Source organism: Chlorocebus sabaeus, chromosome 9 (genome assembly GCF_047675955.1).
Source record: "Chlorocebus sabaeus isolate Y175 chromosome 9, mChlSab1.0.hap1, whole genome shotgun sequence".
NCBI lineage: Eukaryota > Metazoa > Chordata > Mammalia > Primates > Cercopithecidae > Chlorocebus > Chlorocebus sabaeus.
Genome location: NC_132912.1, coordinates 65,163,454 through 65,188,327, shown reverse-complemented (window position 1 = coordinate 65,188,327; position 24,874 = coordinate 65,163,454). Strand labels below are relative to the sequence as shown.

The 24,874-nt window shown below is 45.5% G+C and overlaps 1 long non-coding RNA gene and 1 pseudogene across 1 annotated transcript; one reads left to right on the top strand and one right to left on the bottom strand.

Annotated features, from left to right (window-relative positions):
- The first annotated feature begins 3,369 nt into the window (after positions 1 to 3,369).
- LOC103215962 (uncharacterized) lies at positions 3,370 to 24,302 on the top strand. The gene is made up of 5 exons (XR_490380.3): positions 3,370 to 3,834; positions 4,424 to 4,568; positions 14,093 to 15,572; positions 16,373 to 16,509; positions 19,488 to 24,302. It is a non-coding gene; the product is annotated as an uncharacterized lncRNA (long non-coding RNA).
- LOC119628248 (U2 spliceosomal RNA) lies at positions 24,101 to 24,265 on the bottom strand (annotated as a pseudogene).
- Positions 24,303 to 24,874: the final 572 nt, after the last annotated feature.

Below are 24,874 nucleotides of genomic sequence, written 5' to 3'. Positions count from 1 at the left end.
ATGGCCCATCAGTTCACCTACTTGGGATATCTGTATTCCAGGGGAATTTTCACATGAGTCCGTAACGGGACACATACAGAGATGTTCACTGTGGTGTTGAATGTGGTGGTCTGGAGTTGGAAGCAATCTGGCTGCTGTCCTGTGTGAGGGAGGATGAGAATCAGTCATGGAGAAACCTGCAAGGCAATATTCCTCAGCCCATGTGTCTCCTTTTCTGACAGATGGCCCTTGTTTGAACCCTTCATGGGGTAAGCAACTCAGAGTGGTGTGTTTTGCTGCTGGGAAGCTCAGATTGGGCCAGAATTACATCTCCCTGGAGATGATTGTGGTGGGCTTGGTATCTTGGAGGGGTGTGTGTGTGTGTGTGTGCATTTATGGGAAACACTGTGTTTTCATTCATCCATTTATTCATTCATAAAACATATGGTTAGGGGGCAACAGCCCCATGCTAGGTTCTGGAGATACAATGACCTCTGCCTTCATGGTGCTTACAATCTAATGGAGGAAACAGATACAGCTGATGATTTTGGCACTATGAGAAATAAGCATTTGTATGAGAGGAGAGAGGGAGGACCCAGCTTAAGGTTGATGAGCCATATAGGAAGACTCCTCTGAAAAAAGGAATATCTAAACCAGGCCTGAGAGCTGAGTAGAAATTGGAAGGGGAAGAAATGGGGGTAGAGTGTTCCAGGTGGAGGTGATGTGTGCATGAGGGTGGTGTGGTGAGCGAGAGTGTGGCTGCTTCAGGGAACTGCTCTGCCTGGCTGGAGCAAGGCAGGTAAGTGGAGCCAGCTGGAGGAGAGGAGGCTGGGGATACACAAAGCCTGCTGTGTGATAAGGTGACCATGTAATTTATCATCCAGACTAGAATGCATTGAAACTGAAAGGTCACTCTCCTAATAATATTGTTGGGATGACGGTCACTCTACTTGTAGGTCAAGTTAAAGAGTTTGAGTTTTAGTCTCAGGAATATGGGAAGCCACTGGGGCCTCAAGGAAAGAGAGATGTGACCTAGTTTGTACCCGGAGGGGCTTGAGATGGGGCTATAGGACTCAGAAACCTCCTACCATCCTTTCCATCTGCATGGAGGAGACACCTGAAGATTTGGAAAGTATCAGAAGTCTTGGAGTAAATGAGCGAGGCAGCCAGGAGCCCAGAAATGGCCTTTGTAGTCCTGTGGGACAGGTGATGAGCACATTACAGTCGAGTGTGCCACCTGGTTCCTGCCTGGTTCCTGACAGATGCTCCTCCTAGCAAGTGAATCTGCCCCCAGCTGAATAGGAAGGAGACAGTGATAAGAACTTTCCCATGAGTACCACAACTGGGGGATGCCCTGTCATGCCCCAGTTGCAGATGGAGGTGGGAAGGGAACAACCCCCTTCCCAATGATTTTACAAAGCAGGAGTGTGAGACGTATGGATAAGATGTCCAGGCTCTCATTTTGATACCCAGGCACACTGGCTTCCAGAGTTAACCACTCAGGACATTGTCTGTCCCAAGCAGAGGCCACAGCTTGCTCTGGAGCTTACACATGGGGGAGTGATCATGGGGTCACCCCTGTCCATTCACACATAGATCCACAGACCCAGGTCCAGAGGACAAAGCACAAATTCTCTCCCTCCCCGTTAGGGGTGTTGGAATAGACAGACCCCAGAAATAATGGTAGCTTAGAAGGGAATCAAATTTCCAAAACTCCTCAAAGCTGTCTGTGCACATACCCAGAATATCACAGTCATTCTCCAGTTGGGACTCAGGTCTCTTCCATCAGACCAAGAGGTGGCTAAGGATAAGAGCTGGGTGTGGCAGACACTGTCCATTGCATATCCAATAGCCATCCTGCTCCTTCCCTGTTAACAATGTAACTTGTGTAATTACCAACTGGAGATTCTTTGATCTTAGGGAGGCAAGGATCAAGGGCCCTCCCCCAGTCCCATGAGATGAATCATGATTGGTCTAAACAAATCATGACAACTCATTCCCTTGGCCAATGACTGGTGTGGGTGGGGAGAAGGTGAGAGATATGGGATCTGGCCAATCACAGGCAAGGGTCCTCTTCCCAAATAAAAAGACAAAGCCTTGGCTGGGGGAATTCCTTTTATTCCTTTTCTCTAAAACCTCTTTCCTTCCTGGACTGAAGATATGATGCTTGGTGTTGCAGAGGTCACTTTACAACCAAAATGCAAGAAGTTAGAATGCAAGGATGGTGGAGCAGGAAGATGGAAAGAGTCTGGGTTCTTGAAGTCATCATTGTGCTGCACCAGCCCTGGACGGCCCTGCCCCTGGGTTTCTTGTTATGTGGAAAAGGTAACCTGCACCATGTAAGCTGCTGTAGCTAGGCATTCTGTGATGTGCAGCTGGAGGCTGCCTCTGAGTCCCACCCTGATGGAGCAGCCAAGGCTTCCATTTTGGGGGATTCCTGCTTCCATCCTTGAAGGAGGAATTGAATCGCACAAAGACGTAAGGGTCTCTTAAGATCTCAAGACCATGAATCCCAGCTTGGCCTCTTCCCTAACAGGATGACCTTGGGTCAATTAGTTGTGTTGGGTCTTGGTGTCCTCGTCTGCACAATGGATGCAGTAACAGTACTTGCCTCATAGGGTTGTGGGAAGGAAGTGAGCTAATCAATGGAAATCACTGGATGTAAAGTAGGTGTTCAATAAAATCAGCTCCCATCCCTCTCTGGGAGTTACACAGAACTGCTCCTCCAACCTGTGAGGTTGCCTATATGTTCAATGTGCATGTCACCCTTCTTGCCAGGAGAAGATTTGCATTATGGAACCTCGAGTTTTAAATTAAGTGTCAAATATAATTTGGCAATTCTAAGAATTAATTATGTGACTGCCCTCAGAAAAGCCAGGAAACTCAGCTCCAAGTGTGAAATTGGTGTCTGCCCCTAGGGAGGAAAGCTCTTTCACTTACCAGGGAATTGGATGGAAGAGGACAAGGATGGTGCTTTGCACATTAGTGCGTTTCCCACCCGGGACCTTCAGAAGCAGGGCTCCTTGAGGAGTGATGAAGAGGGCAGGTGTGAGGGATAGAGAAGAAAATGTTACCAGGAGGTGTCCCCCTATCATGGGCGGCTCTGTCCTGCCTGGCCCCGCCCTCCAAGGCCTGCGCACATTTGTCAGCAGCAGACACACGTGTGGCTGGTGTCAGTCCTCCTCCTAGGAGAGAAGAGAAGCATTTCCTGCAAGGGTGGTGGGGGAAGAGAGAGACATGCAGGCCAGAAGGGAGGCCACATTTGTCTCGATGACAAACCAAGGACAAAAGCTCAGCCTGGAGCATTCCAGGAGGGGCCCGCCTTTTCCTGAAGGTGGAGAGAACCGCTTCTCCAGTGTGTTTCGAGGGGGGAGACAGCGTGCAGGGAGGGAACAGGTGGACGTGGGCATCAGGAACCCAACCCAAGCCAACCGCCCCCACTCCTACCCCAGCCTCCTGCCGCCCTCTCCAAGGAGTCTGGGTTTAATTTTCTGGTCAGTGTGAAAAGGAGGAGGAAGAGGATGAGGAGGAGAAGAAAGGAGGGAGTTAAAGTTCTAATGCAGTCGGCTGGGATCTGTCACTCAGCGTACAGCTCGCTGACGACTCAGGGCAGCTTCAGCTGTAAGCAGCCCGTGATTTATGGACACCGAGTGAACTCCTGCGGCAGAAACCAGCCTTGAGATCAGAGCAGCAATAGGGCCCTTTTTTGGCAGGAGACAGGGCCTGCATTTTTCTCATTCATGCCAAACTGCTTTGCACGGCAATTAGCTCTGTCCTCATTTAGTCTCCAGTCCCAAAGGGTAATGAAAGTCATATATCATCTTCAGGACTGCTAATTATTGAGCTCGCTTACAGGTAGGCTTTGTAACTGAGAAGGGCCTGTCGGTCCAATATTTATTACTCTTCCAATAAGTAAGCAAAGAAGGAGGGGGTGGGTAAGGGAGTAGAGAGGGGAGGGAGGGAGAAGAAGGGAGGGAAGGAAAGAAGCGGGGGTGGGTGGGGGGGGGAGGAAAAACAACTTTCTTGAAAGACCGCCCAACCCCAGCCCTGGGATCTCTGACATACCTTCTGCAAATATGCTCATCAGAGGGGAAACATCTTTATTCCACGGAGCCATTTTTCATGCCATAACAAACCAGCCTTCGAGTGCAGACAGTGGGGAGGGGAGGCCCAGCAGAGGGAGCAGCGGGCGGGAACAGGAGAGTGGGGATGAGGGTTGCTCTGGAGGGTGGGGAAGGGTACTGGGTTGGGAGAAGGGGACTGCGGTGGTGGGGAGCGATGGGGAAGAGTGGACAGGAAGGGAGCAGAGCAGAAATAGAAGAAAAAAATTCTCTCAACCCCTACCCACGTCCAGAACATTCCATCATCATTTCTGGACCTGATGCGGGGAACGGCGGGGTGGGTCAGGGCTTGGGCTGGGATTAGCTATGTCTGTTGCTTCCAGGTGTGGAGTGTATAAGGCTAATACCAGAAACGGTTTCGTCTGGGCCCTTTGCCTTCAAGTTGATGGTCTCACCACCGAGTGGATGTAGTGTCTGGATTATAGTCTGCACCAGCGATTTCCATGAGTGTGGTTAACTAAGGGGAAGGTCAGTATTTGTTTATACTCAAATGGACTCTAAAAATACAATTACTATTAGCTGGGGTTACTGATAGTTATTTTAAACAGAGAATGCAATTAAAACAAGAGCTAAAGAAATACAAGTATTTAAGCACCATTAGATGCCATACTCCTAATATTCAACATGGAACCAATATTTGAGTACCTACCTAACACATAAATCAGGCACTGTTCTAGGTATGGAGTTACTACACTGACCAAGATGGTTGAGGTTCTTGCCCTCATGGAGCTTCTAGTCCAATGATCCATTACTACTTATTGATCATGGTTTGTTTTCCACCTCCACTTAAATGATAATAACAGCCAAAAACCCTGACTTGAGTTATCAGCATAACTAACATCTGTGTTTATTATTTGTTATTATTAGTGCTTATTATGTGCCAGGCACTGTGCTGCAAGCTTTGTGTTCACATTTCTCATTGAATTCTCACAATCACTACAGAGTTGGTGCTGGTACCATCTCTGTTTTACAGACAGGTTAAGTTACATGTCCAAAGTCTCACAGGTAGTTAGAAATTGAACCCATACCATCTGGCTCCGGAGTCTATGCTTTAAACCCTGACACCAGATTTTCCTGAATTCATTCTGAATCATTTACATTTCTAGTTAATGACATTGGTGCCTTGGTCTGCTTGGCAGCAGATGCCCTCCTGGACAGATTTTTTCTCTTCTGCTCTCAGCATCCCTCCCAGTCTGGGCCTCCATGGATTGTGAACTCATTGACTTCAAACTAAATTGGAGAGAGACTGTTAGGTTGACTTGCAAGCCCTTGCAGTGAACACCTGCTAATCTGGAATCCTTCCTCAACTGTGGGAGAAACGGTGACATGGATGAGTCTTCCCGATTCCTTCAGGGACATCATGTTGGAAGCCAGACACTGACATGATAGGAATATTTACACTATGGAAAATGGCAAATGCTACAAGTCAGGTCTTTGTGTTTGTTTATTTTCCTGAAGAGCTGGTCATTAAGCATTGACCAGCACACCGCTGGAGAGGACCCAAGAGGTCCTTGGGAAGAGGAAAACGTTAGGCTGTAGCTGATGGCAACCTCCTGACAGTCTGTGTCCATTGAGGAGAGAGCAGGGAGCATCAGAGAAGGAGACAAGAGAAGTGTGTTCTAGACCTGGCTTTGCGGCTGAGGGAGCGGGACTCAAGCTGTTTGTCCTCATTTGCATCGGGTGGCCTCAGTCATAGGAATAGGTAAAAAACTATTTTCAGAAATAGCCTGGATGGCCGGGCACGTTGGCTCACACCTGTAATTCCACACTTTGGGAGGCCGAGGCAGGTGGATCACTTGAGGTCAGTAGTTCAAGACCAGCCCGGCCAACATGGTGGAACCCTGTCTCTACTAAAAATGCAAAAATTAGCTGGGCATGGTGGCGTGCGCCTGTAGTCCCAACTACTCGGGAGGCTGAGGCAGGAGAATTGCGTGAACCCGGGAGGTGGAGGTTGCAGTGAGCAGAGATTGTGCGCCACTGCACTCCAGCCTGGGAGACAGAGTGAGACTCCGTCTCAGGGAAAAAAAAAAAAAAAAATAGAAAGAGCCTGGAGCTAAGAAATAAAGCTTACTTGAATTTAATTATGTTTTTACTCAAATATAAGGCAGTTCCACTACATGATTAAATACTGGGCTAGGGCTATGGGTCTGTGTGTGGAGCCCATGTTTCTCTATGAGCCCCACTGTCTTGGGTCATGTTCCCTTGGCTTCCTCCTGCTTTCTCCTCTACCCTTGGAGCAAGATAGAACGGAGCCAGAAAACTGCCCCTTCTCTTCTCTGTGACCTTAGACAAGTTGCTTAGCTTCTCTGTGTCTCCGTTTTCTCTTCTGTGAGATGAGGATAATGGATTGTGCATGCTCGTAGGGGTGCTGTGAAGCCTGACGGAGATGCACATCAGATGCTGGGAAGAGACTTGGTGTATGAGAAGTTCCCAATATATGGTCAGTGTTGCTGCCATTTGTTCCCCGTATTGTCTCTTCTCTTGGGGGAAAGGTGTCCCACACCAACCTCCTGGCTTCCAGGGCTGTACAGGGGGCCAGGGCTGAGACAGAGGGGCTGCATCGCCTCTCCAGAAGGAGCTGGCCTCCTCCACTGAAGCTGCACATCCTTATAGTTGTGTGTGAACTGTATCTTTCTAATTTACTTACGACACTCCTAGCAGCTATTGCAAACCTTTTTGTGTTCCTTAAGCTCCCACCACTGGGAGTGAGGTGTGATCCTGGTGTCTCATATACCCTGATGTGGAGGGTCCCGCTGAAGGGGCATGACCCTGGAATCTGCAGGTGGGTCAGCTGGGAAGGATGCCAGACAGGTATGAGGGACTCTGCAGCCTCCACTTGCTTTAAGCCAGTCTGTCTCTGCCTCCGTGGGGTCAGAAGTGCCCTCTGCATGGTCAGCTTCTGATCCTAGCAGGAGGGGGTCCTGGTCCTCTCCCTGTGCTTTTGGTGGTGTCTGCCACAAGTCTGCTACCTCCCATGCTGCAGCTCCCTGGCCCCAGCTCAGGAAGATTGCAGTGCTCTTCTGTCACGTCTCTCCCCACTCCAGGCATCTCCCCTACAATCTCTGAACACAAGCACACTATGTTCTTCTCTCCCATCTTCCAGCTGCCGCTGTCCCCTGGTCCTAGGGGACATATCCATCTACCAGCCTGGATGCATGCCTGCTCTTCATCCTTTCCTGACCCACTTTCTGGCTTTCTCTCCAGCCTACCCTGGAGCCCACCCTCTACTCTCTCCTTCTGGGATTTCTTTCCATTTCATTCCTCAGTCTCCCATTCCTGTTACCTACCCTCCCATACCCACTTACCAGGGTCTGGCCTTTGTGATACTTTCTGGACCCACGACTTAAGGCTTCCTGAGAGTAGGTTGAACAGAGTGAGCCTTGAGCAGGGCAGGAGTGAGTGAACCAGGGCCTCCGACAAGATCAGGGTCCAGGTCTTCCTCCTCATTCTGCTGCTCCGTGTTGATTTCATTCCCTCTGCCCAGATTTTCCTCACATCAGGGCATGGCTGCCAAAGCTATGACCTCATATCCATGCCCCTGGAGGATGAAGGATATCTATCCCTGAGTCTAGTTACAAGTTCCTGAGGAAGGACTCCAATTGTCCAAGTTGCGGACATGTGCTTAACCCTGGATCATTCACTGTCCAGGATAGGGTACTGGGGTCAGTCTACCAGGGCCCCCTGCCCACTCTTGTGCATAGTTAGATATGGTGGTGTCCAGAGGAAAGGAGATGCAAGGCTGAGCGAGGAAAACATCACTGCCCTGCAGGTGGAGATGGACGACCCTTGAGATGGATGACCCTGACATTCCAGCACTAGCCATACCTGTGAGCCAAGCCACATGGGGCACTGAGTTCAAACACAGATGATCCTGCTCTGTCGGGATTTATCTCAAGAGAGCCACAGTTACATTGGCACCAAGATCATAATCTTTTTATTTATTTAATGAACCAGAAGTGTTAATTGCAGAAATTTGGGCAAAGTTCTGATGGGGTGGCCCCAGCCGAGGTTTGACTGAGGTGCACTGCCTAGTTCTGGGCAGATGAGACAAGAGTAGAGGGAGTGTGCCTGGGCCTGGGGCCTCAGAGCTGCGAGATGATGTCAGGAGCTGGGCAGCAGGTGAAGTCTGTGCAGTTGGGCTGCATGTTCAAGGCCTTTACCATGCTGTCCTCCATCACCATGGAGAACTCTTGAGCCATCAATTCCCAAACAGTAGCAGCAGCAAGTCATCTAGTAACAAATCAGACTGCTTCCCAAAGGCTCCAGTGGGGTTAGCTGGGAGCTGAACCTTGCCTTTTGTGTTGGGGCTCCCTGCCACTCACCAGTCACAGATACAGTGGACACTCAGATATGCCACCACCTGGACTCACTTGGCCTGCAGAGCCCCAGCTTGCTCCACAAATCCCAGCAGGTGGGCTGTGGAAAAACTCAGGGTAAGGGGGCGACTCAGAACCTGTGATGATGCAGGGCACTTGCCCACAGGAAACTGGGCTCAGGATAAAGAAGGAAATTCACTGACACTTTGAATTCATAGGTGGGGGTCTTAATGGCAGTCATAGAACAAAAAGTATTTTTCCCTAAACTTTGCTGCGTGTGTAATTTCCCCTTCATCCAGGCATCCATGTTTTTTTCTGTGATCTGCCTGCACTAGGTACAGTAGGGACTAGGCGCTTGGTTGAGGGGGGCTGATCTGACTTTGTCTGCAGTGGCCCACTTCCATGGACCTCTCTGAACTGGCCCAGCTCTCTTGTGAGTTACTATGGGGAAGGCTGGAGGTGTAGACACACTGCCCCAGGGCTATGGAAAGAGGGTCTGGGTGTAGAGCCCTGGAGGGTGAATTTTTCCATGAGTACAACTCCTGCACTTGTAATACTTCTTGCTACTTAGGGGGCCAGAGCAGATTTCTGAGGTGAGAAGGAGTGGGAGCAAAGACTGTTTATGTTAGGGGCAAGGCCTAGTTGTGAATCGTAATAAAATCTGGTGGGACAGAGGGCCATGCTGGGGGAAAGGAAGGGCCAGGGCACAATAGAGGGTGATAACTGAGTCATGGACTAGTCCTGGCCCTAGACTTGCCTCCAGCCCACAGGCCTCTGAGCATGTCCTGACCATCTTGCCCCTATTGTTCGGTTACTAATGCTACGTAATTAACCACTCGAAATGATTTTATTATGTCAGTTTCTGTGGTCAGGAATTTGGATACGGCACACTGAGAATGGTTTGTCTCTGAGACTTCATCAGGGCCAACTCGAAGACTGGGGGCTGGAATCTTTTGGAAACGTCTTCATTCATGTTTTCAATTGTTTTTATTGTGGTAAAGTACACATAACATTTACTATCCATGGTAACAATTTTTTTATTTTTTTTTATTTATTTATTTTTTTTAGATGGCATCTCACTCTGTTGCCCAGGCTGGAGTGCAGCGGTGTGATCTCAGCTCACTGCAACCTCCGCCTCCTGAGTTCAAGCAATTCTCCTGCCTCAGCCTCCTGAGTTAGCTGGGACTGCAGCTAACTTTTGGATTTTTAGTAGAGACAGGGTTCCGCCATGTTGGCCAGCCTATGCTCAAACTCCCAACCTCAGGTGATCCGCCCGCCTTGGACTCCCAAAGTGCTGGGAATACAGGTGTGAGCCACTGCACACGGCCTGTAACCATTTTTAAGTGTACAGTTCAGTGTTATTAAACACATTCATAGTGCTATGCAGTCATCACCACCATCTATCTTGAGACCTCTTCACCTTGTAAAACAGAAACTCTGTACCCACTAAACAATAATTCCCCATTCTCTCTTCCCTCTGCCCTCGACAGCCACCATTCTACTTTTTGTCTCTATGAAATTGACTACTTTAGTAGTCCACTTCCACCTGGAAGTGGAACCATGCAGTATTTGTGGTTTTGTGACTGGCTTATTTCATTTAGCAGAGTATTCTCAAGGTTCACTCATGATGTATCATGTTGCAGAATTCCCTTCCTTTCAAAGGCTGAATAATATGCCACTGTGTGCATATACCCCATTTTGTTTATCCATTCATCTATCGATGGACAAGTGGGTTGTTTCCATATTTTAGCTATCAAGAATAATACTGTTATTAATAAGTCTTCTTTCTCTTTTGGTGAATGATGTTGGCTGTCAGCTGGGACCTTGGCTAGGCTGTGGATCAGATACCTCTGTTGGCCTCTCTGTGTGAACTCTCTGTATAAGCTAGTTGGGCTTCCTTACACCATGGCAGCTGGATTCTAGGAGCCAGCATTGCTGGAGAGCTACCAGAAGCTGTATGGCCCCTCTGTGATAGCCATGGAAATCATTTAGTGTCACTTTTGCCACATTTTATTGGTGGAAACAGTCCCAAGCAGGCTCAGGTGGAACAGGATGGGAATTAACCTCCTTCTCTTCATGGAGAGAGGCAAGGTTATGTTGTAAGAGGAGCATGTGGAATGAGGTATTGCTGCAGCCATTTCCAACTACATCTTTGGAAAATCCATCCACCACATCTGTAAACTCAGGAAGATGAGAGGCGTTGCCTCACATGCACTTCACAGAGTGAGAAACTGAGGCTGCCAAAGTCATTGAACTGAAAAAGGACCCTGAAAGCCCAACATCCATTCAATTTAGAGATTCCTTCTATAGCATTTCTGGGAGCTAGGCATCCAGCCTCTGCTTGAATATCTGTAGTGATGGGGAGATCATTACCTTACAAAGGGACCATTTCAATTGTTGCATGGTTGAGACTGTCAAAAAGTTCTTAGATTGTGATAAAAACTGCTTCTCTGTAAGGCCCTTTCATTGTCTCTGATTTTGCCTCTGATGAATGAGGACCAGATAAGCTAGAAGGAAACCTCCACTCTTTAGTGCTAACCATGTGCCAGCCTGTGCCTGGGGGTTTCACAGTCATTGCATGGAGAACAAGCATGTGTCAGACCTCTCAGTGTTGATGGAGATGTCACTTTGCCATCCTGAAGTCTTTCTCCTTTTCCTCAAAGACTGAATTTCATAACTGCTCATCACCTTTGCCTGTGTTACAGTTTCTCAGAATTCCTAAAACATCATTTGGACATGATGCTCAAGCCTAACCTAGCTCATCTTTTTAATTTTATTTTTTTAAAGAAGCCATATCATGGTGGGATGTGGTGGCTCAGGCCTGTAATTTCAGCAGTTTGGGAGGCTAAGGCAGGAGCATCTCTTGAGGCCAGGAGTTGGAGACCAGCCTGGCCAACATGGTGAAACCCCATCTCTACTAAAAATAGAAAACTTAGCCAGGCATGGTGATTTATGCCTGTAGTCCCAGCTACTTGGGAGACTGAGTGGGGAGGATTGCTTGAGCCCGGGGGTTTGAGGCTGCAGTGAGCTGTGACTGCACCACCACATTCCAGCGTGGGCAACAGAGTGAGACCCTGTCTCAAAAAATCCCCACAAAACCTTATCATACAAGGCTGGCTCATCTTAAACTTGCAGTCAGTTGAAACCCTCCAGTCATTTTTCACTGTAACTGCTGCTGCCCTGGTCTCTCCCATTGGTCCAGGAATCTTGTCATCACACCAGGACTAGGATAAGGATGAACATCCAGAGGTCAGTTTTTGGCCCCGGAGGACTTCTGAGAATAAAATGTGTCTCAAGATTGGGACCTGTGGTCATGTCCAAGGTAGAGGAGGGGTCAGTGGCAGCTCTGGCTTTCTGCTGGATGGCAGTGGGGGCAGGACACACAGCTTCATTCAGAGACATGAGGACCACCAGACACTTGCAGTACTCAGTACCTGTTCCTGTCTTGCTTGTGGATGGGCACAAATCATAGGGATAGGGAAGTACCATTACTGACAGGCTCAGAAGCTCAAGTGGTTTGGCCCTCACCTGGAAACAGTTAGATCCATGCAGACTATTCAGACTGACTACCTGGCATGAGGGGTGAGGTCACAGAGGGGACCATGGGGGAGGAGAGGATCAGAAAAGGCTACCACAGCCCTCCTTGTTCTCTGCCTCAGTGGGTTCTTATTCGTGTACATAAACATAAAAAGAGAGTAGGATCATATATTTATTTTAGGTGAATCCTCCTAAATTGACATGTTCCCTGAACACAAGTCTGAGGGCTCTCTTTCACTGCAAGAGACAGAAAACAAACTAAACTTAGAGTAAGCAAGAAAGAGAATGCATTGACTCACTTGTTGGGAAGGCCAAGCATGGAGTGGGCTTCAGGCTTGACTAGATCTATGGACTGGAAAAAGGCATTGGGATTTGTCGTCATTTACTCCTATGATACATTGGCTTCTTCCAGATAGCAGCAGCCATGCTGCTAGAAGCTCTGGGGTCCTAGGCTTACTATACGCAATCCAAAAGGATTCAAGAGCATATCTCCTTTGGAATCAATATACAAAATCCCAGAGAAGGACTCTGATTGGTTTGACGTGCTTCACATGCCTATTCCTGGGCCAATCATTATTAGCAAGAAGATGGGATAGAATGATTGGCCAGGCTTGGGTCATATGTTTTTCCCAGTGGCCAGTGATTCCACAGGCACCTAAGGGCAAGAAACAGGATACCCAGACCGCGGGGGACAGGCAAGTCAGAAACGGAAGCTAAGCTGTCTTTTGGGGTCTCCCTGGGATCTTGTGTCTGCTTCTTTTTGCCTACCTCCTCGTTCTTCTGTTTCCCTGTGAACATTGGCTTTGGTATTTTTTCTTCCTCAGCATGTATGTACATGGCTCAAAATGGCTGCCCCAGCCCCGAGCCCTATGTGACTTTCGAGAGCTCCACACCACCTGTGACTGAGTTCAGATTTTCAAGGAAGAGAGGATTCGATGGGTTTCAGGGATAGGTGTTAAATACTGGACCCATCAGTTGTGGCAAGGGTTAGGGATTTGTAGTATAAACACAGCTTCCGAGGTGGTCTTCCCCTTCAGCTGGCCTGTAGGGGCAGTTCGTTGGAGAAGGGGGGCTGTGTGTGGGGCAGGCATTTCAGAACAAGATATCTTGCTGGTCCCAGGTGACCCAGAGAACAGCAAAGCATGGCACCATCTTGCTCTCGAGTAGTTTTCAAATCTAGCTGAGCAGGTGAGAGGCTCATCTGGTCCAGGGGTCATAGGACATCAGAGGAGGGCAAGGTCATTGTGGGCCAGAACACATGGAACAAGTTTCCTGGAGGAGTAGGAGTGCAGCTGGCCTTTCCAGGTAGGCAGGAAGGAAGGGACATGACCCTGTGCCATGTGGAGGAGACATTGCCTCAGCAGATACTCTTTTCTTCACACCTGAGCTGGCCCTGCTGAACAAATATGCAAATAGATTTGAAGTGTCCTGTCCATTAGGGAGCTTTTCCTCAGAGTATAAGCACTGGTCTTCCTGAGGCTTCTGTCTGACTTCTCATAACACCCTCTGTCCTTGAATTACCACAGAGTGCCCCTCTGTCCACTCACCATCTGTGTGTGCATGTGCGCGCGCGCGCGCGTGTGTGTAGGTTATGGGGAGTTTTTCATGATGTTTTGGAAAGTCAAGGAGTTTCTTCTCTCCTTAAAGCCAAGAATGGAAAAAAAAAAGCTCCAAGAATAAAAGGAAGGAAAAATAACCCTTTGCATTTGGAGAATGTAAAGAGATCTGTAAGCCCCCTAAGGTGGAGATTTCTGTCGTCATGTTGTGGTCCATGGAAGTTCTGGACTTGCCCAAATTCTCACAGCTGGGACTAGAACCCTGGCTTTTACTGCCAGCCCAGCTTCCCTGAGCCCTCAGGGGCAGTGGGGAGTGGGCTTGGCAGGGGTGGTCTGTATGTAACAGGAGTGGGGGAATGCCCCACCTTCGCAAGGATGCAGTAGAGGCTCAATCCAAAAAACTCAGCCCAAACCAAGTCCAGAGAGGATTTGGAGGCTCCGGGAAGGAGCTAAGAGGTCACCAGCGTCTCCTTTGTTAAGGGGGTGAGAGTCCATCCCACATACCTTATCTGGGCAGATCTCATTTCCTGGTGGAGGAAAAGGAAGAGATCTTTGTGTTTCTCCTCTGTTTTTTCCCTTTCAGACAGACCAGACATCAGATCTCAGTCAGATAAATCCATCTGAAACGAAAGGGGCCGAGGCCGAGGCTGGCACAAAGAAAAGGATTCCTTGCCAAAGTCACACAGGAAGATACTCCGAAAGACCTCCCCCAAAGAAGAGGGCGGACAGGGTTCCTCTGGAGTTCCCTTTCCCTAAGGGCTTGGCGTTCAACTTTTGATCCTAGTTCCACATGAGGTTTCATATAAGTGATTGTATTATTATTATTTTTTTGCATGGGTGAAAAGCCACAAATTATTAACGCTGAATTTCAAAGACTGCATTCTTCTCACTCAGGGGTGGCATCTCTTCACTGTTCAGGCACGGGCGGCCTCACAGAACGGACGTGGCCCAGACCTCACTTGACCTCTGAGAGGCCCTGAAGGCAGTTGCCCAAGGGCAGGGGCAGGGGACAGGGCAGAGGGGGAGGACACGGAGTGGAGCCGGGAAGGAAGAGAGAGGAGGGGCGGGGAAGGAGAGGAGGAGCGGCGGGGAGCCCGGAGAGAAATAAAGAGGGGAGACCCGGGAGAGGAAGAGGGGGAGGCCCGGGAGGGCGCGCGGAGGGGGTGTCAGCGAGGGGCCGCCTGTCAGGGTTCTATCTGCGCGATGATTGATGCGGGCCCGGGTTTTTCTGTCAGCCTGTCACGGCGCAGGAATGTTTAATGTTCTCATTATTGGTTACGCTGTTGTGTATATTTCTCTGTCAGCACCGCGGACCCAGCTGAACTGGCAGAGCACTTCAAAGGCCTACGGGTCATTCATCATCCCCATGACGCTCCGGCAAATGCTCAGCTTCAGCCCCGCGCCAGGGATTTGTTATGACTTGCGAGCCGCCTGACAGACAGGGCCGCGGCGGCCGGGAGGGGACGCGCGGGAGGCGGGCTCCGGGCCCTTCCTGTCACGCCGGGCCCGCGACTGTCACGCCGGGCCCGGGGCAGGCGGCACAGCGCGGGGTGGGCCCACGGGGGCGACCCCCGGGAGGGGTGGCGGGAGGAGGCAGGGGCGCGCCCCCTCGTGGGCTCCGGGGCGCCCCCACGCATCTCTCTGCAGTCCCGCCCTCCACCTCCCGGCCGGCGGCTGCCTCTCCCAAAGTTGTGCTGCAGACCCAGAGGTTGATGGGGGAAAAGCGAAACTTGCAACCGTCCAGGGCCAGGGAGGGGCGGGAGCTGGGAGCGAGAGCAGGAGAGTATCGGAGCTTTGTTTCCTTTCCCAGGCCGTGACATGATTAATCGTTTTCTTCTGATCTAATTTTGGAACATGAAAAACAGCACATTTGTCTTGAAGAAAAATGATGTGCCGAACTGCGCAGATGGAAATTTCGAGCAATGAGAAAGATTAAAGTGAAACCCCACTCCTTAGACCTAATCATGAGTTGTAGATTATTCTGTCGGCCCAGCCAGATGGTAGCTCTGATTCCACAGCCCCTTCTTATATTAATGAATACTCGACTGTTATATTTGACTTAGGTAAGTGAAATGTCTATCAGAGCTAATGGACTGCCAGCCAGCATAACACATGTTGTACCGCTAAGGGTCCTTCTGCATTTTTCATGTTTTATACTAATGTAGAACATTTTGTTTCCTACTGTTTTTCATCATTGTCACTGTTTGCTAAATATTTTCACATGGAAGGGGGGAGAGAGAGAGACAAAGTCAGGAGGAAAAAGAACCCCCCTCCAAACTTGTGTCCAAAGCTAATTTCCTCCCGTTGGGCTTGGCTATAACTCTACAAGTAAAACAGTCACCCCGAGCAATGCGTACAGGAACTCAATAGTAACGTGATTAAGTTCCTAGTCAACAAGACTACACTAGACTGTATGTTAACAAACCTAATTATAGCCCCGTGGTGATAAATTGGGCCAGGGCCCTGGTTGCACATCTCTGAGGTCATATCTAGAAGAGCAGTTTGACCCTCTTGTCTCAGGGAAGAGAGTTGTCCTGGAGAGGGGTCCCTGGCTCAGCGTGGTAGAGGGGCTGTTTTCTCCTTGACCTGGTTGTCCAGCTCCTGGGAGGATGGGTGGATGCTAGGAAGCATTTCAGAGTGGAAGGTCATCGGCATGAGAACTGGGCATTAGGATTTGCTGGAGGAGGCCGGAAGGGCAGTGGCTTCTGAGCCATTGGCCCCTTTCACATTGTGAGTGGCATCAGGATGCCTGAGAGGAGAGCATGGTGTTTCTGCTTCATTGGATCCATGCAGGTCTTGGAGGGTGGTGGCTCACTCTTTCTGGGCCAGGTAGAGGGTGGCTCAGATAGTCCCCTTCCTCCAGGCTTCTCATCTGTAACTGGTGAAGCCCGGAAGAGCTTGTTGTTCAAGAGGAAATCTTGTGTTACTTCTTTATGAAGGACTCCAGCCTGGTGGAGATGAATGAGTCCTGAAGATGGAATCAAAGCTGTTTGGGCACAAGTAAGATGGGAAGGGTTGAGGGACATTTTCAAGGAGTGATGTCTTGAGAGAAAAATGGAAAGAAATCCACACGCAGAAAAGAGATATCCAGATGTGAAAACATGGGGCGGGGGAGGGAGAGAGAGAAGAGAATGTAGAGAAAGAGAGAGACATTGAGGAGAGGACGTGTCGATACCAACAGAGGAGATGGCCCATGAACTCAGAGGAGAAACTCTCCTTGCCTCCGCCAAAGTGAGCTTCCTAAAAAGCCAATTTGATCCCTGGTGAAAATTCTCTTCTAGCTGTGATTCCTATGGGAGTCTGTTGAAAGGTCTTGGCTAGGAATAGGTGAGCCTCTCCATCTATCCCCAGCTTCTCTCTCCAGCCTTATCTCTTGCTTGTCCTCAACTGTGACTCTGCCCTTCTGCCACATGAGCCTTCTTAGGGTCCCCAAGAATGCCAGCCTCTTTCAGAACAGTGTGATTCTATCTGTGTTTATTTCTGTCTATCCTACTCTCCTGTATTCTTTCCCTGGCAAACTCCTACTCATTCTTCAAGACCCAGCTCTCAAGTCTCCTCTTCTGTGACATTTTCCTGGCATTCCCAGGAGGCATTATTCATCCTCTGACCCCCACACCTGACACTGGCCAGGCTGCATTGAAAAATGTCTGTGTTTGCAAGTTTCTTGCTCTACACCTTACTTTCTCTACAGCTATTCCTCTTCTCATTCGTTTACTCATTCAAGAAATATACATAAGAACCTGACAGATACTGTTCTAGACACTGGGGATTTAGCAATGTACAAAATCCCCTGCCCTTCTGGAGGTGTATTTGTGGATTTCATTAATTTCAGTAGCTGTATTTGTGGATGTATTAATGAGGCTTTTTGATAGTAAGAAACAGAAACTTGCTCAGGCTGGCTCTAGAAATGGGTATTACTGTAAAATGGTGGCAATAAGGAAGGCAGAAAATCTCATAGAGACCCAAGGGCAGCTGCATAGCTGAGCCTCTCAGCTTCTATAACTCGTTAATTGGCTCATTCATGGCCCCTCCCAGGCCCATGTCATTTAAGAAACTTTTTGTTGTGATATGAAATACATAAACAAAAGTGCATGTATCCCAAAAGTACAGCTCAATGAATTTTCACAAACTATAGCCCATAAAGAGGTGAAGAAACATAACATTCATTACCCTAGTACCTCCTATCCTCCTTTATTTCATTTTTAAGATAAATTCTCATCCCAGCTTCTCCCCAGCTATTTACTATGTGATGTTTTGATTTCTGTTTTCACTGGATTCATTTTTTAAACAGCTTTATTTAGGTAAAACCTACATATCATAAAATCATCCATTATAAATGAACAATCCAATGATTTTTAGTAAGTTTATAAAGAGCAGCAATGATCACAATCCAGTTTTAGAACATTTCCATTATCCCAAAGAATCCTCTTGAGTCAATTTTCAGTTCGTACTCAGTTCCAGCCCCAACCCCAGCCCCAGACAACCAGGTTTTACGTTTAGGTCTGTGATCCGTTTTTTAAAAATAATTTTACTGAGATATAATTCACATACCATAAAGCCTACACCTAAGAAAGGTAAAAGTATGTGTTTCTAGTATATTTACAAAGTTCTACAAATATCACCCCTATTTAATTCCAGAACATTTTAATCACCAAAAAGAAACCCTATATCTATTCATAGTCGCTCCCCACTTTTCCCTCCCTTTAGTCCTGGAAATCACTAATCTCCTTTCTGTCTGTATGGATTTGCCTATTCTAGACATTCCACATGAATAGAATCATATAATATGTGGCCTTTAATGCCTGGCTTCTTTCACTCAGTAGAATGTTTTCAGGATTCATCCATGTTGTAGTATATATGAGAACTTCATTCCTTTTTATGGCCAAATAATATTCCATTGTATGGATTCACAATATTTTGTTCATCCATTCCTATACTGATAGACATTTGGATTGTTTCTACTTTTTAGCTCTTATGATGAATAATGCTGTTACGAACATTTATGTGCAAGTTTTTGTGTGGCCATGTTTTCAGTTCTCTTGGGCATATATCTAGGAGTGGGATTGCTGGGTCATGTGCTAACTATATTTAACTTAAAATTTTTTTATATAAATTTTAAAAAGGTTTATTTTTTATTAAATATAGAGAGATAGGGTTTCACCTTGTTGCCCAGGCTGGTCTTGAACTCCTGAACTCAAGCAATCCACCTGCTTTGGCTTCCCAGAGTGCTGGGACTGCAGGCATGAGCTACCATGCTTGGTGTAAATTTAACTTTTTTTTCTTTTTTTTTTTTTTTTTTTTGAGACAAGGTTTCACTCCTGTTGCCCAGGCTGGAGTGCAATGGTGTGATCTCGGCTCACTGCAACCTCCATCTCCCAGGTTCAAGTGATTCTCCTGTCTCAGGCTCCCAAGTAGCTAGGATTACAGGTGTGTGCCACCATGCCCAACTAATTTTGTGTTTTTAGTAGATATGAGGTTTCACCATGTTGGTCAGGCTGGTCTTGAACTCCTGACCTCAGTTGATCCACCTGCCTCGGCCTCCCAAAGTGCTGGGATTACAGTTGTGAGTCACCATGCTCAGCCTTGTTTAACTTTTTGCATGTGATCTATTTAAAGTTAATTTCTGTGTATGGTATGAGGTAAGAATCTAAGTTTATTTTTTTGCATATGGATATCCAGTTGTCCAAATGATTTTTCAAATGTCCATAATGATTTTTCAAGTCATTAATTTGCACTGGATTTTGTCAGGTGTTTTTTTCCTGCATTTACTGAGTAAGCTATTGAAATCTCTGAGTATTACTGTCGAATTATCTATTTCTCCTTTCTTTTTCATGAGATTTTGCTTTATGTATTTAGGGATTTTGTTGTTCGGTGCATATATATTTATAATTGGTATTTTCTAATGTATTTACAATTTTATCATTATAAAACATCTTTTGTCTCTAATAACATTTCTTTCTTTCTTTTTTTTGAAACAGAGTCTTACCCTGTCACCCAGTCTGGAGTACAATGGTGCAGTCTCAGTTCACTGCAACCTCCGCCTACCAGGTTTAAGCAATTCTCCCACCTCAGCCTCCTGAGTAGCTGGGACTACAGGTGCATGCCACTACACTCTGCTAATTTTTGTATTTTTAGTAGAGATGGGGTTTCACTATGTTGGCCAGGCTGGTCGCGAACTCCTGACCTCGTGATCCACCCTCCCTGGGCCTCCCAAAGTGCTGGGATTACAGGTGGGAGCCACCATACCTGGCCTCTCTAATAACATTTCTTATATTAAAATCTATTTTGTCTGATAGTAATATAGCCACTCCAGCTCTCTTATGGTTACTGTTTGCTTGGGATATCTCTTCCTATTTTTGTGTCTCTTCTTGACAGCATTCGGTTGGATCTTGCTTTTTCATCCAGTCTGACAATCTCTGACTTTTGAATGGATATTTTAGTCTGTTCCCGTTTAATGTGATTAATAATATGACTGGGTTAACACCTGCCATTTTTCTTTTCTTTTTTGAGACAGTCTTGCTCCATTGCCCAAGATGGAGTGCAGTGCTGTGATCTTGGCTCACTGCAACCTCTGCCTCCTGGGTTGAAGCAATTCTCATGCTTCAGCCTCCTGAGTAGCTGGGACTACAGGCATGTGCCACCACGCCCAGTTAATTTTTTGTATTTTAGTAGAGATGGGGTTTCACCATGTTACCCAGGTTGGTCTCAGACTCCTGAGCTCAGGCAATCCACCCACCTTGGCCTCCCAAAGTGCTGGGATTACAGACATGAGCCATCATGCCTGACCATTTCTATTTGTTTTGTATTTGCTTAATGTCTTTTTTGTTTCTCTTTTACTGCCTTATTTTATGTTAAATAATCGTATTTTTAGTTTAAAAATAACAATTTCAATTATCTTCATTTTATTTTCTCAGTGGTTGCTCCAAGGATTACAACTGCATTTAATTTATCACGATCTATTTCAGAAAAATGCTACTCTAATTCTGGTGAAATATAGAAACTTTACTCCACTATGTCTCCTTTTCTTCCCTTCTATTCTGTACTATTGTCATTTATATTACATCTAAATATGTTATAAACCCAATAATACAGTGTTATAATTATTTTTTATTGCAACCTTGCATTTTTAAAAGAAGCTAAGAGAAGAAGTGAGAAAAAATATACACAAAGAATCTTTTATATTTACTAACATATATATCATTTCTGGCCCTCTTTGTTTCTTTTTGTAGAGTTATCATGTAGGGGCATTTCTGTTTAGCCTAAAGGACTTTACTTAGTATTTCTTGTCTGTTTAGCCTAAAGGACTTTACTTAGTATTTCTTGTAAGGCAGGAATGCTAGCAACATATAATCTCAGTCTTTGTTTATCTGTGAACATCTTTATTTCCCTTCCACGTTGAAGGATTATTTTAGCTGTATATGGAATTTTTAGTTGAACATTTTTCTTTTCATGTAGTACTTTAAATGTGTCATTCCATTGTTTCTGGCCTCCATTGTTTCTGATGAGAAGTTAGCTGTCCATTGTTTTGTTGTTCTTCTGTACGTGGTGACTTGTTTTTCTCTTTCTGTTTTCAAGAGTTTTTCTTTATCTTGGGCTTTCAACAGTTTTACTCTGTGGATCTAGGTGTGGATCTCTTTTTATATATCCTACTTAGGGTTTATTGAGCTTCTTAGATGTGTAAAGCTATATTTGGGAAGATTTTGGTCATTTTATCTTCAAATACTTTTTCTGCCCCTTCTCTCTACTCTTGTTCTAGAATGCTAATTACAGATATGTGGGTACCCTTAATATTTGTTTACATCTCCTCTGCACATGTGCACAGGCTCTGTTGGCCAGGGATGTGTAGGTACCTTTGGTCCTCTTTGGTGTCTAGTATACACACACACAGCCTCTGGCTAACCTAGGATATGTGAAGAATCCCCTGTGGCTTAAGTTTTACCTCTTAAAACTTACTGATAAATCCCCACTAGTCCATCAGTCCTTTGCTTAGCTGAAACGGAACTGCAGCCTCAGATTGATGGAGCCACTGGTCCTTCCTGTTTGCTTGCCATTGAGATCACTTCATCTGACAGTGCTCTAAATCAAGTGTGTCCTTTCCATTATCAGTGGCAAAACTGTTGGTTGTCATGGTGCCGGAAGGAGCTGGGGTTAGGGACATGGGGTATGGGCAGCTATAGACTCATATTGTTCTTACCTAAAGTTTAGTAGTTTTCATTAAAAATATTTCTCAGTTTTTGTATCCCTTTGGTAGAATTCTAGAGTGCTGAAGTGGTTTTTGACAATTTTGTTCAACTTCATCATTGCTTTTTGGGGAGAGGTTCTGTAGACCTCCAAACTCCATTATGTGAGAGGTCAGAAGTCCCTTGGTATATTTTCAGAGCTTCTAGTTCTGTTACGTACTAACACCTCTGTCCTCCATATTTTCAGTTCAAATTTCCAATAGAAAGAATCTGACTGGTCCAAACAGGCTTGGACCATGCCCCTCCTCCAAGCCATTTCATAGGTGGCTGCTTGGCTCTGCCTTGAAAGAAGTGGGAAGGCTAGGGGAGAACTTCAGTTGAGAGAAACAATTGCATGAGTCCAGGGACAGGTGTATGTCACAATTTGTTTATTGTGGTTTCCGCCTCAGTCTAACTGATCCCACATATAGTTAGAAAGTGGTTCTGGGCAACTTTAGTGATGTAAATAAGGATTGCGTGAGGGTCTGCTTCAGGGAGGATTGGGGTAGTGGACAGCAAGGCTGTTGGGTCCACATTGCACCATGTAAAGCCAGTATAAGGCCAGCAGAGTGGGCCTGTCCAGGCTGAACTGCTCTTGCCTCACTCTTGCCCTGTCCTGGCCCTTCTCCTGATTCTTTCTTAGTTCACACTTGTCTCTGTCTGGAGTGAGTGGACACTCTAATGTTGAGTATAGTTTCTACACTTTTCTGCAAGCATTCATTCACTCATTTATCCATGCATGCATTTAAGCAGTATTTGATCACTCACTTGTGTCAGATGGTGTGCTAGATGGTGAGAATGTTATGGTAAACAAGGCACAACTGGCCCTTACCCTCCCAAGGTTACAGCCCTACTGAAGGCCAAGGATCCTTTCAGTTGCTGGATGACAGTGGCTAAATCTTTTTTTTTTTTTTTTTTGAGACAGGGTCTTGCTCTGTCACCCAGGCTGGAGTGCAGCGGCGTAATCTCAGTTCCCTGCAGCCTCTGCCTCCTGGATTTAACCAATTCTCCTGCCTCAGCCTCCTGAGTAGCTGGGATTACAGGCATGTACCACCACACATGGCTAATTTTTGTATTTTTAGTAGAGATGGGATTTCACCATGTTGGCCAGGCTAGTATCGAACTCCTGGTCTCAAGTGATCTGCCTGCCTTGGCCTCCCAAAATGCTGGGATTACAGGTGTGAGCCACTATGCCTGGCTAAAGCAACCTGACTAAATCTTTACAGACAGGTTGGGTTGTTCTTTTTGTTCTCTGGTTTGTTCTTTTTGGTCTTTGTTTATCAGGTGAACAGCATAAACAAGATTGCAGAGAATATATTTAAACTATTTAAAATACCTTACTTTGTCTAAAGCCTCTAGCATTTTGTCTGTTTTCAAATTAATCTTGCTAGTTACTAATGTGTGTCATTATTCATTAAAGCAGGCCCAGTGAGACTCTCATTTAGTGAACTTGGTTATTAGTGAAAATATCATGATCTCCAAATGTATAGTAGAAGCTCTGTTAATTGACCTCCTTTTAAATATTTCTTCATTCTCTCTGTAAAACATATGGAGTGATGCCTTTAGTACAATAAACACTCGTGACTGGTTTACTACTCTCAATATGTCCACCAGTTGTGCTGGATGCTACTACAAATCAGTTGTATATGTTCCTAAACCTTCTTATGTCAGTTGTACTTGTCATTTTAATAATTTGTTTAGATCATGTAAATAATAAAACATAACTATATCCAGAAATATTTTCTTTTTCTATGTTAACTAGATAGAATGTTTTAGAAAGCCTCAATAAAGACAAGTAACAAAAATACTATTTTGAATTTAGAGTGCTATGAAAACTAGAAAAGATTGGAGAAAAAAATCACCAATTTTCAGAAGGAATTTCCATATGTAAAGCATTCTGCATGAAGATTATTTTTAAATTCTCACTATGCCTTAAAGAATACAAAACTAGAACTCACAGATGACTCACTGAAAGTTTAGTTTTTCTGTAAGAAAAGCTATGTAGAAATCCAAACAGTGGAACTGTGAGGGGAAAAAAGGCCTTAGGTCTAGATGAAAAGATGGCTAGATAAATGCATAATTGTATACTTTAACTGAAAATGTGTAAGATTACGCTGCTTTAACTTACTTTAAATATTTAAAAATATTATCATAAATATTATCCAGTTGCTATCACTATCAAAATATTGTTATAAATTTTATCATTCTGAGTAGGCATCTTCCTCATTCCTTTCCCTAAAGGTAGCTAATGATGTCAGTTTCTTATTTATTTTTCATAGACTATTCATATAAAACCAAAAAGGCTCCTTCCCTATTCTGTAACAAATTAACAGACTTTTTTGATAAATCAACCAAATTCAAATCCAGGTTGTATGGAATAAGAAGGCCTCTACTGTAAAAAGCACCATTTCACAAAAAAATGTCTTTATACATGTTGTCAAATAAGAAGTGTAACATACTGATAGAGATCACACAATCACATTATGTTTTCTACTTTTATTTTACACTTGATCTTAGCCAAAAGGCCGAGAAGCAATTCTACTTTTATTTTAAAGTATATAATTAATTTCTAAATATTTGGGGATTAACTATCTTTTGTTAATACAAGTTTTTTTATTTTGGTAAAATATAAATAACATTAAATGACAATCTTAACCATTTTAAGTAGTATACAGTTAAGTAGTATTAAGTATTCATATTGTTATGCAGCCATTACCTCCATCCATCTTCAAAATTCTTTTAACCTTACAAGTCTGAAACTCTATAACCTTTAAACAGTAACTTTCCAGTCTCCCCAGCTGTTGACAATCACCTTTGTACTCTCTGTCTCTATGAGTCTGACTACTCTAGGTACTTCATAGAGGTGGAATCATACAGTATTTATCATTTTGTGACTTTTTGTGTCTATTCGTGGTTTATTTCTGTTAGCATAGCATATTCAGAGTTCATCCATGTTGTAGCATGTGTCAGAATTGTTTTCCTTTTTAAGGCTGAATAATATTCCACTGCATAGATATACCACATGTTTATTATTTATTCATCAGTGGACAGTTAGATTGCTTCCATGTTTTAGCTGTTGTGAATAATGCTGCTATTACTATGGGTGTACAGATATCTCTTCAAGATCCTCCTTTTAATTCGTTGGT